Genomic DNA, 16,044 nt, shown 5'->3' on the forward strand with positions numbered 1-16,044 from the left:
AAAATGTCTATATTTGTTGAAATGTAAAAAAAAAAATGGGGGTCCTTTTGAAGAACACAATCTTATTTTTCTAGTTGGATGTGTGAAGCTGGCTGTAGTACTGGTATGAGACGAGAAGCGTGCAAAGAGAGAGAGCGAGAGATGGATCAAGGAGCCAGATTTGGAGTCAGCGATGTGTTGGCTTTCTGAAGTGAAATGGAAGTCTTTTTCTCTCTGGAATGTACAACATGTCCTTCTGTCACTTGTCCCTGCCTGTTTGAGTTAGCGTTTTCAGACCGTCCCAGCGTCTCACATAGCAGCGGAGCAAGAAAAGGTCTTTAGATGATGTCATGTATATAAGGGCCTGAACTGAAAGGAGGGGGTAAATGATAGTGATATGGGTTTGTAACGCAGGCCTTCCTACCACTGTACAGAAGGATGTGGGATTCAAGCAGTGTTTTCTATCTGACTGCCTGCCTTGTTTCCACTTGTTAGAAAGGCTTTCATACGCCGGAGAATCTCACAAACCCAGAACCAAAATGTTGTGTATTTACATTAGACACCCGATTAGGTTCTGGGGGATGTATGACAAACGATGCTAACAAGACTAGCGAAGTCTCCACCCCCCTAAAGTGAAACTTTCAGCCAAAGCATTTGCCAAATGTCCCCTCACCTCCCGAAATTGGAAAAGATGTGAACGCCTGCAAAAATCGTGATTTGGCCAAATGATCAGTGACACAAACGTGCTCACCGAATCAGATGTCCTCGTTAGTCGTGTCATCCCACAGTTATGTTACGTGTGTCTGTCCACGAGAGATTACCGTGCCAAAGGCTACGCTGGAGTTTATCGCTGTGGGTGTTGAAACATAGGCCCTTTCTCATAACTAGCCTGTTATATTAGCTAGGCTCAGAACTCTGAGCAATAAATATTAGGCCTGAGTTTGGTGTGTGTTCTCATTATTCAATCACTGGCCTTGCCTCCATCTTCTATAGACACAGTGTGGTTACGTTGTTATAGACACACCTGCATGCTGGCCTATATACATGCTTTGATTCAGTTGAGTGTTTCTCCTGACCTCAATTTTCTAGTTCAGATACTTTCCATGACGTGTCTGGCTGACGTTTGTCAACAAAGGCAAGGACACGAGGAGTCACTCTGGGATAGAAGTGCTGAATATGAGGTGTCATTGAATAGCTCTTTCATTCAAACATGTACACTCGTATACTCACTCGTACACTCACTCACTCCGGGCTAAGGAAAGGTGGAGAGCTCATTCATGATCTCCTAGTGTTGCTTTCTATCCCTGGTTTGATGTGTTGCTACTCTATTTGACATGTTTTCCTCCCGAACTCCATTCAGCTGAGCAGAAAGTAGGCCTATTGCCTGGCTATTTCCACATGATGATAACATTAGTGCCGTAATGTCCTCCTCTGCATGTGTTTGTGTCAGGCAGAGCAGAGGAGGTGTGTTGTTGCTAGCTGTGTGCATGGGCTACGTCATCCCTGATTGGAGCCAGCTCTGTGTTCCTGTTAATAATTCAGAATGCAACGAGGGTTTGTGGAATTGCAGTTCCTGGAAGGGAAAGATTCCATTCTTTCTTTCTCTCATTGAGCCAATGTGTCAGTCAGAACTCAGATAAAATCACTTGAATACCAGCAGCACAGTATTTGTAGCCTGGGTCTATATCTAGAATGACACACAGTTTATTTAGAGTAGCTACTTGCCTACCTGAGCAAATGCATGGAAACCTTCACCCCTCACCTCAAATGAAGCCTAGTCTACCCTGTTTGTTGTTGTTGTTGTTGCTTGTGTGGGGGTTGACCGTAACTCTACACCCATCTCTGTTTATCAGGGAAGAGGCAGCCTGGATCGCAGACCTATTTCCGGAGTGTGAGATCAGGGCCATGAATAAAAAATGCCCATATAGATTATTTCTCTCAGTAGCCAGCTGCACCTAGCATATACCAGTGTTTCCCCTAGGATTGTTTTCAACAGTTGTGGCAAAGGTAGCGGCTACTAGCGTTACTTCAATGACATGCTAGCTGTTTCCATACACTTCCAGTCATTGAGCCAATGACTATCCATTTAAAAGCTCTTCCCGGCAGAAATATCTACCAACCTACAGTGCATTCGGAAAGTATTCAGACCCCTTCCCTTTTCCTCTGTTTGTTACGTTACAGCATTATTCTAAAATGTATTACATCGTTTTAATTTTTTCTTATCAATCTACACACAATACCCCATAACGACAAAGTAAAAACTGGTTTAAAAAAAACTATGACATTGTACTTAAGTATTCAGACCCTTTACTCAGTACTTTGTTGAAGCACCTTTGGCAGGGATTACAGCCTCGAGTCTTCTTGAGTATGACGCTACAAGCTTGGCACACCTGTATTTGGGGAGTTTCTCCCATTCTTCTCTGCAGATCCTCTCAAGCTCTGTCAGGTTGGATGGGGAGGGTCGCTGCACAGCTATTGTCAGGTCTCTACAGAGATGTTCGATCGGCTGGGCCACTCAAAGACATTCAGAGACATGTCCCGAAGCCACTTCTACATTGTCTTGGCTGTGTGTTTAGGGTCATTGTTCTGTTGGAAGGTGAACCTTTGCCCCAGTCTGAGGTCCTGAGCGCTCTGGAGCAGGTTTTCTTCAAGGATCTCTCTGTGCTTTACTCCATGTTTCCCACAATGCTGACTAGTCTTCCAGTCCCTGCCGCTGAAAAACATCCCCACAGTATGATGCTGCCTCCATGCTTCACAGTTTGGGATTGTATTTGCCAGGTGATGAGCAGTGCCTGGTTTCCTCCAAGCGTGACGCTTGGCATTCAGGCCAAAGATTTCAATCTTGTTTCTCATGGTCAGTGTACTTTAGGTTCCTTTTGGCAAGCTCCAAGCGGGATGTCGTGCCTTTTAACTGAGTGGCGTCTGTCTGGCCACTCTACCATAAGATTGATTGGTGGAGTGCTGCAAAGATGGTTGTCCTTCTGGAAGGTTCTCCCATCTCCAAAGAGGAGCTCTGGAGCTCTGTAAGTGACCATGGGGTTCTTGGTCACCTCCCTGACCAAGGCCCTTCTCCCCTGATTGCTCAGTTTGGCTGGGAGGCCAGCTCTAGGAAGAGTCTTGGTGGATCCAAACTTCTTCTATTTAAGGATGATGGAGGCCACTGTGTTCTTGGGGAACATCAATGCTCCATACATTTTTTTTGGTACCCTTCCCCAGATCTGTGCCTCGATACAATCCTGTCTTGGAGATTCCTTCGACCTCATGGCTTGGGTTTTGCTCTGACATGCACTGTCAACTGTAGGACCTTATATAGACAGGTGTGTGCCTTTCCAGTGTCCAATCAATTGAATTTACCACAGATGGACATCTCAAGGATGACCAATGGAAACGGGATGCACCTGAGCTCATTTTCAACTCATAGCCATCGAGTTTGAATGCTTATGTAAATAAGGTATTTCTGATATTTATTTTTAAATGACATTTTCAAATTTTACCTTTGTCATTATGGGGTATTGTGTGTAGATTGATGATTCCCTTTATCTAATATATTGTTTTGGTTGAAGGTCTAACATGCAGTATCAAAAATATGCAAACAGAGAATCTGAAAGGGGAAAAATACTTTCACGGCGCTGTATAAAAAGTCATATCTTTTGCAGCGGTGGCAAGAAGGAATATTGGTTAAACAGTGCTTAGCAGACACCCTACACCTTTGTTCTACAGTAGCTTAGAAACCTCGCTGCTGCCTGCCAATGTCCTCTCTTACTGCAGAGGGCATTTGACCATGTGTTAGTTCTAATAAGAGAAAATAACATTCCATATATTTATGTCATTGTGGAATATTGTTTTAATTTGCATCTACAGTTTACTGTATTCGCTCGTCTCGGCAGGAGGGGGGAAAGGGGTAGCGACTGACGCCACATTTATGATATGGAATAGCACATAACTTAAGTGTTTCCCTGGGGATCTTCAAAGTCGTCCCATGCTGACTTGCACTAATGTAATTCAGAATTGATCCAGTAAAAGTCATGTCAGTAACTGAAACCAGGCCTTGAATACCAAGTGAACCTGTCACTTTATATGACTTGGACTTTCCATTAACATAAGAGATCAGTGCAGTTCTGAGATCCCCTTTGCTTTACATTCTCAGAACTATTTAAAAATTCAGGTGGGCACTCCTTAGTTCCTTCTTATTGAGTTAAGTGTAAATCATTCTAAATGACAGGATTTTAAATTCTCTTCCTTTGCTGAGTTTGAGTTTTTAGCACTACGGCTCTCCGTTTGAAATGTTTGTCTGTGACGTGTGTGTGTGTGTGTCCACTCTCTAGCAGCTCTGGTCTCAGAGCCTGGTCTTCCATGGCGTGTGTGTGTCCACTCTCTAGCAGCTCTGGTCTCAGAGCTTGGTCTTTCATGGCGTGTGTGTGTCCACCCTCTAGCAGCTCTGGTCTCAGAGCCTGGTCTTCCATGGCGTGTGTGTGTCCACTCTCTAGCAGCTCTGGTCTCAGAGCCTGGTCTTCCATGGCGTGTCTGTGTCCACCCTCTGGTCTCAGCAGCTCTGGTCATCAGAGCCTGGTCTTCCATGGCGTGTGTGTGTCCACCCTCTCTGGTCTCAGCAGCTCTGGTCTCAGAGCCTGGTCTTCCATGGCGTGTGTGTGTCCACCTCTAGCAGCTCTGGTCTCAGAGCAGACCTCTGGTCTGGTCAGAGCCTGGTCTTCCATGGCGTGTGTGTGTCCACCCTCTAGCAGCTCTGGTCTCAGAGCCTGGTCTTCCATGGCGTGTGTGTGTCCACCCTCTAGCAGCTCTGGTCTCAGAGCCTGGTCTTCCATGGCGTGTGTGTGTCCACTCTCTAGCAGCTCTGGCGTCAGAGCCTGGTCTTCCGTGGGATATTAGCGTAGCAGATGTTGGCGGTGAGGACCGCGTTCCTTTTCTGGGATCGTGGGACTCCTTCCCAAGCCCAAGGTCACCAAGAGGAGCTAACATCCTCCTGTGCTCTGTGGGATCTGGCCCTTGACCATGTTGGTGTATTTACAGTCCCCACAGTCCTAGGCTTACTTATGCCTCTGCTTAGTGAGTGTCTCTCAGTGGGGAGGAGGGAGAGAGAGACTGGAAGGGAAGGGAAAAATAGTGACAAACTGTTTGGGAAAGTCTGAGATGGACGAAGGGAGCGGGGAAGGGACAATGGAGGGACGGCGGGTCTAGGGGAGGGGGAAGGGACGACGGGACTAGGGAGGGGGAAGGGACGACGGGACTAGGGAGGGGAAGGGACGACGGGACTAGGGAGGGGGAAGGGACGACTAGGGGAGGGGGAAGGGACGACGGGACTAGGGAGGGGGAAGGGACGACGGGACTAGGGAGGGGGAAGGGACGACGGGACTAGGGAGGGGGGAAGGGAGGAGGGGGAAGGGACGACGGCACTAGGGAGGGAAGGAAAGGAACTAGGGAGGAAGGAAGGCCATGTCTGAGGTAGCAGAACAGGCCTCTGAACTCAGTGACCAGAAAAAGGGCTTATTTCATTGGCTACAGACACTGTGCACGAGGGAAAAGGCAAGGCAAGAAATGCAGTACAAGCTTAAGGCTATTTGATGAAAACAAATAGGATCTTTTTGGTGTTATTACTCAGTGAAAAAGCTAAGGGAAACTGGCCATTCCTTGGTTGCTGCAATCATGCACATTTGGCTCCCTGTTTACAGTAGGAAGCAAACCAAACAAATCACCTCAAAGACAGAAGACTCCACTGCATGTTAATCTAAACATGCTTTCTGTTTGCACAGGAAGAATGTTATTTCTGACATATTTTGGAAACCAGTTTTGACAGTTTCCAACATTTCTACCATAATAAATGGTCTTTGTCAGGTTACTCTCATGGCACTAGCCCCCACTGATGTCCTTAGCATGGGTGAGTCTGCTTGCACAGCAGTGTGCCAATGCTGGGCTTACCACTGTGCTTCTGCTCGCTGGCATTGGAGTTGCGTTAGGCTTGGCCAGTATCCAGATTTTCAGATCATCATACCATCCTTCTCTCATCCCGGGATTTATGGTATTACCGGAATAGCATACAAAGGGGTGCTAAAAACACAAAAGCCCACTGGGGCTATATTACCAGAATGCTAACAAAATTAGCACAAACTAATAGCGACGTCACATAGATGCTGTTAGCTAAATGCTAACGAGCTAAAACTAATTGCAAAGATGGGCAAATCCAGCTCATGAAGTTATACAAGCTTAGCCAGTAGCTACCGAAATGTATTTTTCTTTGCGTGTGGACATTTATGAGAGCAATTGTGCCAATGAACAAAGTTGTGAGGGATGCATTTCTGAAGGAAGCGCAGCATGTTTACACAGAGCAGAACGGAGCGGACAAAAAAATGGCAGCTGTACAGAACTCATCCAGAACTCATCAAGCACTCTTTGACCTCTATCAGAAAGCCTTTCTAATATCTCTAGCCTAGGAACGGTGGGTTAACTGCCTTGTTCAGGGCCAAACGACAGATTTTCACCTTATCAGCCCGGGGGATCCAATCTTTCAACCTTACAGTTAACTAGTCCAAAGCTCTAACCACCCGCCTGTCATTGAACTCCACGAGTAGCCTGCTTGTTACACAAATGCAGAAGCCAAGGTAAGTTGCTAGCTAGCATTAAACTTATCTTATAAAAAACAACCAATCAATCATAATCACTAGTTATAACTACACATGGTTGATGTTACTCGTTTATCTAGCGTGTCCTGCGTTGCATATAATCGATGCAACGCTGGGGGATGATTTAACAAAAGCGCATTTGCGAAAAAAGCACAATCGTTGGACTGTACCTAACCATAAACACCAATGCCTTTCTTAAAATCAATACACAGAAGTATATATTTTAAAACCTGCATATTTAGCTAAAATAAATCCAGGTTAGCAGGCAATATTAACCAGGTGAAATTGTGTCACTTCTCTTGCGTTCATTGCATGCAGAGTCAGGGTATATGCAACAGTTTGGGCAGCCTGGCTCATTGCGAACTAATTTGCCTGAATTTGACATAATTATGACATTGAAGGTTGTGCAATGGAACAGGAATATTTAGACTTAGGGATGCCACCCGTTAGATAAAATACTGAACGGTTCCGTATTTCACTGAAATAATAAACGTTTTGTTTTTGAAATGATAGTTTCCGGATTCAACCATATTAATTACCATAGACTCGTATATCTGTGTGTTATTATGTTATAATTAAGTCTATGATTTGATAGAGCAGTCTGACTGAGCGATGGTAGGCAGCAGCAGGCTCGTAAGCATTCATTCAAACAGCACTTTTGTGCGTTTTGCCAGCAGCTCTTTGCAAGCACAGCGCTGTTTATGACTTCAAGCCTGTCAGCCTAATGGCTGGTGTAACCAATGTGAAATGGCTAGCTAGTTAGCTGGGTGCATGCTAATAGCGTTTCAAACGTCACTCGCTCTGAGACTTGGAATAGTTATTCCCTTTGCTCGACAAGCCTTTTGTGGAGTGATGGGTAACGCTGCTTCGAGTGTGGCTGTTTTCGATGTGTTCCTGGTTCGAGCCCAGGTAGGGGCGAGGAGAGGGACGGAAGCTAGACTGTTACCCATGCAATACTATAGTGCCTATAAGAACATCCAATAGTCAAAGGTATATGAAATACAAATGGTATAGAGAGAGAGAGTCCTACAAATACTATATTAACTACAACCTAAAACCTCTTACCTTGGAATATTGAAGTTTCATGTTAAAAGGAACCACCAACTTTCATATGTTCTCATGTTCTGAGCAAGGAACTCAAACGTTAGCTATTTTACATGACACATATTGCACTTTTACTTCTCCAACATTTTGTTTTTGCATTATTTAAACCAAATTGAACATGTTTCATTATTTATTTGAGGCTAAATTGATTTTTGTTGATGTATTATATTAAGTTAAAATAAGTGTTATTACATAATACATAAATAAAAATCGTCCGATTTTAATCGGTATCAACTTTTTTGGTCCTCCAATAATCTGTATCGGTGTTGAAAAATCATAATCGGTCGACCTCTAGTCTCAGTTGTTTAATCTTATGTTCATACAAATATTTCCACATGTTAAGTTGGCTGAAAATAAATGCAGTTGACAGCGAGGACGTTTATTTTTCTGCTGAGTTTCAAATTCAGCCCTCTCCCATTGTGCTATTAACAAACAAACACATGGCTGGTTCAACTCTTCTGGGGAATGACGCTAACCTTCATACTGTAAAATACTGTGACAGGTGAAATGAAGAACGCAATTTGCTTCATGTTTTAACGTATTGCCCAAGTTGACTGCAGTTATTAATTTTAAAGCTCCACATATTGACATTTATTGACATTTATTTTTTCTTTTGATGGTATAATATCCTGGGTATTTTTCCAAATCCCCTGGTGTACGGTATATCCCTCACACCGCCAAAGCCTATCTGGTGACAGTAATCTTAGTCAGGTGCACACCAGGCGGTACCTATACAATAGGATTCACTTAAATGATCTCCTTTTCCTTGTCTCCTAATAGACGGTAGCAAGTAGCCTACCAGGTGGAGTAAATAAGCACTCTCTCCTTGACGTGTATGGAGAGGCTTCACTGCCTTGCCATTGTCCTGCTAGACTATAGTCTAACCTCTGTTCTCCACAAAAAGACTAATCACAGACTTTAAATCTATGTGAGTTGAATCTGTTTTAGAATCATGCACCTCATTGTGTGGAACATTGCAACCGTTTCGCCCTTTCCCCTCCTTATCTGAGAATATGTATAGCGCTCATTCACCAAGGATATCATCCATGTTCTGCCATCGAAATGACTATTCCCCATTTTGGAATGTTCTTATCCCCTCTCCTGTCTTCAGTGAGTGTAATCCATTTGCCAAGTAAATGCAATATGGTATTTAGCTAGCAGCAAGGCAGATGGTTGAAACCTTAGATGCAACGTGGGAAGTTTGAAAGGCTCTTTTGGAGATGTAATCCCCCCTCCGTGCAGACTGTAAAGGGGTTTTCTCTTCTATAGCACACAGTGTTCTGTTGGAAACCTCTGAACTGGCTGATGTTTCTCACCTGGCTGACATCATCCATTCTTAGCCTGTTAGGAACACAGTAGTGTTGAGCAACAATACACCTGATACTCACCCTTCAATTCTCAGTATTTGCTGTTATGAAATGGCATGCTGAGATGTTTCTCTGGCGGGGCCTGTCCAGTTTAAATGCAGTATGGGAAGCAGATGTGTGTACCTTGTTGGCTGCTAAAGTTAAGAAGTCCTCCCATGTCTTTTTCTGTTATGGTTTTTGAACTGCCTAATTTGGTCTTCAACCACTGTCCAATCCAATAATGTCCCTAGCACCTGGTTATTTGGCTAGAAAGTTGTGGATAATCTTTATGTAATAACCCTGATGTTTGACTTTAAGTGATCCGCTCCCCTCCCGATCTAGGGTAAATCCAAACAGCTTGATGAACCGCCCAGTATTTTCCCAAGGAAAGATCTCCATCCCAAAAGCGTGGTACTCTGGAATAATATTGTGAAAGTAAATGTTTCAGTCTGTCAGTTCATTTCTAGTCAGGTTTCAGTTCTTCGCGCTAAACATAACTCCAGACTCCGGAGGTCACCCATAAACTTGCGCTAATGTTGGAGAAAGAGCTTGAACCCCTCTCTCTGTTCTCAAAGTGACTCTGCCTTGGCTGTCCAGGCCCACTGCTGCGTGTCATCATTAAGCCCAGTATGACGTCTCTGACAGTTTGTTCTGCCACAGGTGTCCACAGTCTCTGCACGTTCTTCTTCTGAAATGTGCCACAAGTTCCGCCCTGTCTACTTTAATTGGCTATATTCTGGGACATAATGAACAGCAGGAAGTGGTGGACCTGTGTCTGGGCGAGGTAGATAGATGGAGAGAGAGGCGATTAGGGTTAGAGTTTTGATGTGTCTTAGGTGCCAGCCGGATGGTTAACACCATTAGAGATCCATTAGGGATGGGAGTCGGAGAGGGTGGTGATGGTGGTACTGAAGGCTGCTGGGTGCTGGGCTGTATTCAGAAGCACCACTGTACATGTGTGTTTCAGCCTTCATGCATATAACAATTATAGGACCGCAAAAGGCACCATGTTGTCTATCTTTCAGTCAACTTATTAGGCTTAAGTCGTACTGAATCTAAATGTTTAATGTCTGCTATCGAGGCCCTGAGTCATGCTGGAGGATTTGTCCCATTCTGGGTGGACTTTCTGTCTGATCTCTGATGCGACTGACCTCATCTGTTTCTTTAGCAAAATGCCAGTTGTTGAGCAATATGCTCTTCAGTGACTCAATACCACCTTTCTGTGATTGCCCACCTGACACCCAAACACACAGTACCCCTGTACCCCTCACCCATACAGGTGAGCAGCACCCCAGGGTCGTGTGTTAATGTTGTCACGGTACCAATATCACGATACTACGATACCAGATTTTCCATGACAAAAAGGAAAACCCAAAACAGACTAAAGTCTTATGGTCCTCTAATAACCTACTTCAGGTTCAGTATAGTGTGCTACAGCTTGGAAATAAACATGGGATTCTACGTGACATCATCAGGCTGTTTGTCTCCAACATTAGGACTGTTTTATTTCCTTGTTACCGTACCTCTGAGTACCGCCGTACTGGCATTGTGACAACCCTAGTGTGTGTGTGTCCTCAGGGGGCCCTGTGTGTCTCCTGTGGATCCTGTACATGTGAGTGTATGTGATCACGGGGCCTCTGCTTGGCTTGCGTCCCCTGGGCTTCGCACGTCACATCCTCAGGATAGAAAATAGATTTGGTTTCACTGGAGACCGGCTGCTAGGGTTGCGTCAATCAGGAAAGTGCATTGTCGCCATGACAACGACCACTCATCCACCCCATGCTGGATCTGAGTCTCTCTCCTCTGTTTTGAAACCGTTCATATCTGTCCCTTTATCCTTCTTCCTCACTTGTTGCTCACCAGCCGTCCACCGTTCTGTCTGTTATACGTGTTGCCATGTGGATCAGCCTCCTACTTTATTCCTGTAAGATGTGTTAGTCATTCACTTGGCTCTTTCTTCTGGAGTCTTCTCTTGTTTTCTCTTATAAACACCATACCTTTGGTCCTGCCATTTTAACTTCTGCTCCTGTGAGCTTCTCCCCTCTCAACCTCTGTACCACACCACTGAGTGATGAAAGGGCGTTTAGTGCTGCCGTCATTATTGAGCCTGGCTAGCAGTGTAATAGTAATTACACCCCTGAGTGTATGATTAGTGAAAAATCCCCGTGGTAATCAAAAAGATGTGTCCAGTCATACAGTGGGGAGAAAACACCGGCCAGTTTGACTGTTCCAGTACCCCTCCCTCCCTCCCCCTACACCACCAAGGTGTTAACGTAGGCAGAATGTATTTTAACTCTTGGATAAGAATAGTTCCTCTGCCAAGGCCAGAGTGAAGGGCTGGGTTACATCACACTGTGAGATCAGTGTTTCCCCTACATCGTTTCCCCCCCTAGGCTAGGTGCAAATTTCCCCCAAAGCTACACCTAAGGCCACAAACAAACTCCACAACATTCATTTCAAACTAATTTGGTTTTATGTTTGGGGGAAGAGAGAGGGGAAAAACCTATGTAATTGTAGGAGAAGTGCTGTGTTGAAGCCTGCTGATTTGTCCCATTTCTGGACATGTAGCCTATGTTGCGCTGTCACAACTACTGACAGACAGTATGAATCAATCTCATATCTAAGGTGGAGGCAAAAGGACTGTCAGGCAGGACAGCTGGAAGGCAAACATCAAGCCAGTTGAATTGTACTGACTGGATTCAGTCTTCCACTGGCCTCTCTGTCTGTCTATTCAGTCTTCCACTGGCCTCTGTCTGTCTATTCAGTCTTCCACTGGCCTCTCTGTCTGTCTATTCAGTCTTCCACTGGCCTCTCTGTCTGTCTGTCTATTCAGTCTTCCACTGGCCTCTCTGTCTGTCTATTCAGTCTTCCACTGGGTCTCTGTCTGTCTGTCTATTCAGTCTTCCACTGGCCTCTCTGTCTGTCTGTCTATTCAGTCTTCCACTGGCCTCTCTGTCTGTCTGTCTATTCAGTCTTCCACTGGCCTCTCTGTCTGTCTGTCTATTCAGTCTTCCACTGGCCTCTCTGTCTGTCTGTCTATTCAGTCTTCCACTGGCCTCTCTGTCTGTCTGTCTATTCAGTCTTCCACTGGCCTCTCTGTCTGTCTGTCTATTCAGTCTTCCACTGGTCTCTGTCTGTATTTGTCTTTCTGTTGAGTCTCCTCTCAGCCTCCTAGGGAGAGCCTAGGTCTTATTAACAGGCAGTGGTCTGTGGCCTTTGCCCCCCACCTGCTGTCACCTGCAGTTGTTATGACAATGTGGTTAAAACAGACTAAAACTGTTAGCAGGTCATAGTTGGGCCACACGCCACCGTCACTTACAGCTCGATGACCTATGGCTTTAAAGATTTTACAGACTAGCCACGCTACCTCTTCTGCTAGATGCGATTAGATAAGCCTAATAGAAAAAGCTCAGGATTGCCCTAGTCTGTTTTGCCAGCTGTGGAGAACTGTAAGCCAGGGGAGCGATGCTCGGCTGGCCCTTCAATCCCACACTCATCAGTTATATAGATTATCTTAATCCTATCATGGAACTGTAACAGCAATGTTTGTGATAGCTGTACTGTTACCGTAATGTTTGTGGTAGCTGTACTGTTACCGTAATGTTTGTGATAGCTGTACTGTTACCGTAATGTTTGTGATAGCTGTACTGTTACCGTAATGTTTGTGGTAGCTGTACTGTTACCGTAATGTTTGTGGTAGCTGTACTGTTACCGTAATGTTTGTGGTAGCTGTACTGTTACCGTAATGTTTGTGGTAGCTGTACTGTTACTGTAATGTTTGTGGTAGCTGTACTGTTACCGTAATGTTTGTGGTAGCTGTACTGTTACCGTAATGTTTGTGGTAGCTGTAATGTTACCGCAATGTTTGTGATAGCTGTATTGTTACCGTAATGTTTATGGTAGCTGTACTGTTACCGTAATGTTTGTGATAGCTGTACTGTAACAGTAAAAAAATAGTCAAAGACTTCAGCCACCCAAGTCTTCGACTGTTCTCTCTTCTACCGGAGCACCAAGTCTGGGAACAAAATGCTCCTGAACAGCTTCTACACCAAAGCCATAAAACTGCTTAACACTTAATCAAATGGCTGCCCGGACTATTTACATTGTTTTGTTGCACATACATTCTTGCACTGGCTGTATGTACGCTCACTGGACTCTACCCACACACTCACACATACTGGCTGTATGTACGCTCACTGGACTCTACCCACACACTCACACATACTGGCTGTATGTACGCTCACTGGACTCTACCCACACACTCACACATACTGGCTGTATGTACGCTCACTGGACTCTACCCACACACTCACACATACTGGCTGTATGTACGCTCACTGGACTCTACCCACACACTCACACATACTGGCTGTATGTCACTGCTCACTGGACTCTACCCACACACTCACACATACTGGCTGTATGTACGCTCACTGGACTCTACCCACACACTCACACATACTGGCTGTATGTACGCTCACTGGACTCTACCCACACACTCACACATACTGGCTGTATGTACGCTCACTGGACTCTACCCGCACACTCACACATACTGGCTGTATGTACGCTCACTGGACTCTACCCACACACTCACACATACTGGCTGTATGTACGCTCACTGGACTCTACCCACACACTCACACATACTGGCTGTATGTACGCTCACTGGACTCTACCCACACACTCACACATACTGGCTGTATGTACGCTCACTGGACTCTACCCGCACACTCACACATACTGGCTGTATGTACGCTCACTGGACTCTACCCGCACACTCACACATACTGGCTGTATGTAAAATAGTAAAATAGAGAAAAACCCTGGAATGAGTAGCTGTCCAAACTTTTGACTGGTACTGTATTTCTGAATAGGCTAACTGACATAATAAATACTTGTTCCCAGACCACCACAAGCACCCAATCCCGTGTTTAAGGTTTGTTTAGTTCCCCCTTACCAACATACTCCTGACAGCATAGGGTGGTTTAAACATACGGAGCACCGTTTGTCACCCGTAGATATTCAAGCTTGACCAAATATACCTGTTAAAACATTGGCCTTGGGTTTATCAAGCTGCCATTTTCTATGGGCCTGTGTACAGACAATGGTGGCATCTGACATTGTCAACAGAGCACAAGTTGGGTCAGGCATTCGTAGAGGGTCCGCTCAAGTGCCCAGAGAAATGCCCCTATCAGAATCACAGGAATCCTAAAGGAGGAACATGGGGCTTGTCTGTATACTGCAGCGTGTATTTATCTGCAACTAATAATAGTTATTATCTTTGAGTTATAATAACTCAACAGAACTTAATGAAAACGTCATGCTATGGCGCCTCGTTTCTTGAGTTAGGTTTGACTATTTAGTTCCTGCAGTGGTATGTAGACTATCGCTAAATGACTGTAAACTTGTGACAATTTATATTGTTATTTTATTTTCTTACACATGACATGTCATCCCAGTTGGTTAAAATGTAATTAATATTTTTACAACCAGAAATGGTTGCGACAATGTAATTTCAACTGGTTTTTCCCACTGGGATGTGTCTTGTTTTGGAGCAATTAGGCTGTGTTTTCACAGGCTGCCCTATTCTAATATTTTGTCAATTTATTGACAAAAGGTCTGATTGGTCAGGAAACCAATTAGTGGGAAAATGTAAGAATTGGGCTGCCTGTGTAAACACAGCCTCAGGCCAGGCTATGAGGTAGCTGGTCCTAGCAGTGTGGTCATGTCCCAGTAAGGTTTCTAGTCCTAGTATGTTCCAAGGAGCTGTCAGTCTGTTTTTACCCAGATCAGCTCTGACTTGGCTGCGTCATTGCTAGCCTGGCGATGTGTGACAGCGCATTAGGCCTACTGTTTAACGGGATCATCACCATGGAGTTACCCAGGGTTACCGTGCGCCAGCACTTAGTGACGCTGTAGAAGTACAGTATTTCCTGGTTGTCCTTATCCAGCTCACACCCTGACCTGATAAATTACTGACAGAGGCTGGTGGTTCTCGAAGAAGATTCCCCTGTGAGATATCAACCATAGCTTCGCCTCAATCCTAGCTACATTGACTAGAAGCAGGGAAAAGGCAAAACTGGCTTAGCTCAGTGTCTAGTGGAAAACTTCCTCCTACTCTGGCTGGTGGCACCAAGCTGGCTCCTGATATGATAATAATGGCGCCAACAGATGGTCGCCTCGCTTCAGGTCCTTAGAAAACTATGCAGTTATTATTTTATTTTTTAATGTATTCTTACATTGTTAGCCCAGAAAATCTCAAGTGTTATTACATATGGCCGGGAAAAACTGTTGGATATAAAAGTAATACCAGGAATATGACTTTCCCGAAGCAGATCCTTTGTTCAGAACTCCACCCTGGACATGTGATCTTATCCCAGAGGCCGACCCAAAACAACGCGGTCGCCGCAGGGGTGTCAGACGGAGCGGCATACTGGTCAGACTCAGAAGGCGAGCACACCATCCACCACTTCCAAGCATATTACTCGCCAATGTCCAATCTCTAGACAACAAGGTGGATGAAATTAGGGCACGAGTTACCTTCCAAAGAGACATCAGAGATTGTAACATTCTCTGTTTCACAGAAACCTGGCTCACTCGGGATACGTTGTCAGAGTTGGTACAGCTACCCGGTTTCTTCACGCGTTGCGCCGACAAACATCTCTCTGGTAAAAAGGAACTCAAGTCCCTTTGCTCACCTGACCTAGAATTCCTTACCATCTAATGCCGACCGCATTATCTTCCAAGAGAATTCTCTTTGATTATAGTCACAGCCGTGAATGTCCCTCCCAAGCAGATCCCTCGTCGGCCCTGAAAGAACTTCACTGGACTCTATGTGAACTGGAAACCATACATCCTGAGGCTGCATTTATTGTAGCTGGGGATTTTAACAAAGCTAACCTAAGATCAATACTCCCTAAATTCTATCAGCATATTGAATGCCCAACACGTGCTGGCAGAATTCTGTATCATTACTA

At 44.9% G+C, this 16,044-nt stretch overlaps 1 protein-coding gene across 1 annotated transcript in view; it reads left to right on the plus strand.

Moving 5' to 3' along the window:
- LOC124018097 (homeodomain-interacting protein kinase 3-like) overlaps window positions 1-16,044 on the plus strand; it is a 92,745-nt gene that overhangs the window by 38,661 nt on the left and 38,040 nt on the right.

The sequence above is a fragment of the Oncorhynchus gorbuscha genome, unplaced genomic scaffold, assembly GCF_021184085.1.
Source record: "Oncorhynchus gorbuscha isolate QuinsamMale2020 ecotype Even-year unplaced genomic scaffold, OgorEven_v1.0 Un_scaffold_390, whole genome shotgun sequence".
Lineage (NCBI taxonomy): Eukaryota > Metazoa > Chordata > Actinopteri > Salmoniformes > Salmonidae > Oncorhynchus > Oncorhynchus gorbuscha.